Here is a 3,259-nt window from a genome sequence, read left to right as displayed (position 1 = left end):
TCTGTGAACCTTGATTGCAAGTGACAGTCTTGTTTGTATGGTTGTTACACGGTGGGGCTCTCGTGCCTCCTATACCAATGTTATACTGATACAGCAGCTTTTAGGTTAAGGCAGTAAAGCACATATACCTCTAGTTATTTTGTAAACATGACAGCATATTCTTTGAGGACTACAGTGTTATTGGTTTTGTGAGCACAAAGCTGTGGCACAGCTTCTACAAGGAAGAAAGGAGTTTCTCTGGTATCTCTTAGGACCACTTAGGAGAATTGAAAACTGAACCATGCACAATATCAGTAGTGAAAACAGCAAAGGAACAAAAATAACAAAATAAAATTTTCTTTCAGGGATTGGTACTGGTATTACTACTACAACTTCTACTACAGTAATTCTTACAGAAGACCACGCATAAGTGTTTTTAAAGATTTTTTTTTTCTGGTTTGTTTTCTTGTTTTGTTTTGTTTTGTTTTGTTTTTAATATCCACCTGAGTGTTTATTAGATTTAGTCTAACCATTGCCCTGAGGCTCAGCCTAGCCACCACTAAAGATATTCCTTCTTGAAACAATCATTACAACAGGAAAAGCTGCGTAAAGATGATCTGTGAGGAGCAAAAGGATGTATAAACAAGTAGGAAAAGGTAAGAAACCCCTCAAACAAAACAGGAAAAAGGACTGAATTAATTCCCATTTTCCCAACTGTTTTGTTTCCTTGAAAGTGTAGTATAACTAAAACTGTGTAGGCTGGTTGTGGTAAGGGCATTACATAAATGTTACTGTCATTGGGATTCAGCTTCAGTTCTGCCTTTCCTCCCACATGGCTCTGGGAAGGTTTGGTGAACAAATTATTCAAACATGGATCTGGCAGCTGTAGCTTTTCTGTTTCAACTTAAATACTTTACTGTGCACTTAACTTCAGCCTTTACTGCCATAAATTCCTACAACAAATGGTCAGACCCAAAAACTATGATGAAAAAAGAAAATAGAAATTAAGAGATTGTTGAAAAACAGCTAGGTTCAAGTAGAAAGCTGAGACAACAGTAGAGATCAGTAAAAACAACACTGAACTATGAGACTGAAGGAAGCATTTTAAGTATCAACAGACCTTCAATCAGGCTCTTTACCTATTCCTGAGAAAAAGAACTTTAAAATAGAAATCTCTAATTCTTGCTCTTCCAGTAGAATCTTCTTGGTGTTTTGCTGAGAAGGCAGCAAAACAGTGGCATTCTTTCCATCCTGGGGAAGGTGGGAAAATGAAAGATTTGCACACCCCAAGGTCAAAGATGGTGACATAATTCTTATTATTTTCATGGCCAAGGTTTAAGATGTCAAAATGGATTTCATTGACACAAAATGAACATATTTGTTAGAGATATTTATATTTTAAGTATGGACTGTATGTTTTTCTTTCTGTCACCATAGTTTATTTTATTCCTTTATCCTTTAGAGTCCATGGAATGCATTATTTTGAATTACACTGAATAATAGATTTCATAATTATTGAACTTCCTTACTAAATGCAGCTAGTAATAAAGAAGATAGGTTTTAATGGGGGAAAAAGATTGATATATGTTTCCCTTGGTAAGAAAGAACAAAAACATCTAAATATTGAGACAATATAGTACGCAAAATACCCTCCATCTTAGATTCTGTGTCATTTACCTGGTCTGCTTGAAAAAGGTTGATTTTCATTTTCTCTAGCATGTGTGTGTATAAGCTACATGCATAACCATGTTCAGAAGTAATTTGTTCGCACTCATACTCTAATTTTGTATAAACTAAATTAAGAAGCTACACCTGGATTGCTTTTCAGATTTCTCTTCAATGTTTTGAATGTGCACTTTACTCTTAGAATTAAGAAATTCACAAAGGAGAACTGCTGCACGTTTACTGATGACTGCATATTTTCTGGTACAGAATATGTTGAAGATAGCTGGTAAACCTTTCTATCTGTGTGATGATTCTTCTACCTTCAACTACCTTCATCCTCAATTAAACTTTTGTTCTCTGACTGTAGATTGATTTTAATCACCCTAATCAAACACTATCATATACTAATTGTTCATTATGATTGCAGCATATATTTACAACCTGAGATTTTTCAACTTATATGATTTCCAACTATCTTAATTGATAAATTTAATTAAATTAATTGCAGATTAAGTTACCTTAGCTAAATTGATGACATACAGATTTACCATTTTTTTAATCAGAAAGTCATTAGCATTCATCAGATAAGCCTCATGATTACTTTGTAGTATGACATTGATAGATGAGTGAATATCACAGGTTGTCTGCGTGTAAACAAAATGAAGCATCTAGTAGATACCTAACTACTTTTAAGGTGTAGTAAACAATCAGAACATGTTCTTTTCAAGACTGAGACATGCACGAGATAATACCATGTTTTTTGAATTCCACTCCATTTTTTTTTTCAGATCTGATTTTCTATACTATGTATTTATCTTATGATTACATTTGAGAGTTTAGTTTTGTCATTTATTAAGGGAGAACACTTGAGAGCTTATTTTCTGTATTTTTTTATTTTTTATTTTTTCCAAAGGGACTATTATTAGTTACTGCAGTATACAGCTTTGGTGTATAGAAATAACATGTTTCATCACAGTGGGATGAACTCCATGGTGTTGAAGCAACATTGACTGTAATCTCTGTTAGCTAGAATCTGAGCGACAACACTGAAATGGCCTTCCCATCTTCCTGCTGGCTGCTGTGTATGAAACGTCAGAAAGCATCAAGAGTGATGTCCAAATTACAAATGACTGGAACTAATGCAGTTAGATGAGGGCTTGTCATGCATGAGCTATGGCACGGTTGAACCCCTTGGTTTAACTGAAGTTGAATGCAAAGAGAGGTCAAAATTGGATTGGTCAAAATTGGATTGGTTTAGCAGAAATGAGAAATCAATGTTTCTCTCACACAGAGAAATGAGAAAAATGAGCTTTGTGAAAAGAGATACAGTTGAGCTGGGGAGGTTATCGATGTCAGAGATATGGTGAGGTTATACGGTGACTGTCCTCTAAAGGAGACAGTACAGGGACAGTACAAGGTAATTCTGTTTAAATTAGACTAAGGTATCCTCACAGAACCAGTATTTTCTTTCCATGTTTTAAATAAATACACTATTCAGGTGTAGAAAGCTGACTTTTCTGAGGTGTTAAAGATGTGTACTACTGCCTTTGCAACTGAATGTCACACTTTACCTAATTTAAAATTAATTCATTAGTAGATTTTAGATAAGGTAAGG

This window comes from Empidonax traillii, unplaced genomic scaffold (assembly GCF_003031625.1).
Source record: "Empidonax traillii isolate 1590-97213 ecotype Southwest subspecies unplaced genomic scaffold, ASM303162v1 scaffold251:size695767, whole genome shotgun sequence".
In the NCBI taxonomy this organism is placed as follows: Eukaryota; Metazoa; Chordata; class Aves; order Passeriformes; family Tyrannidae; genus Empidonax; species Empidonax traillii.
The sequence above is the reverse complement of the archived record's forward strand: the minus strand, read 5'-3'. Positions refer to the sequence as shown.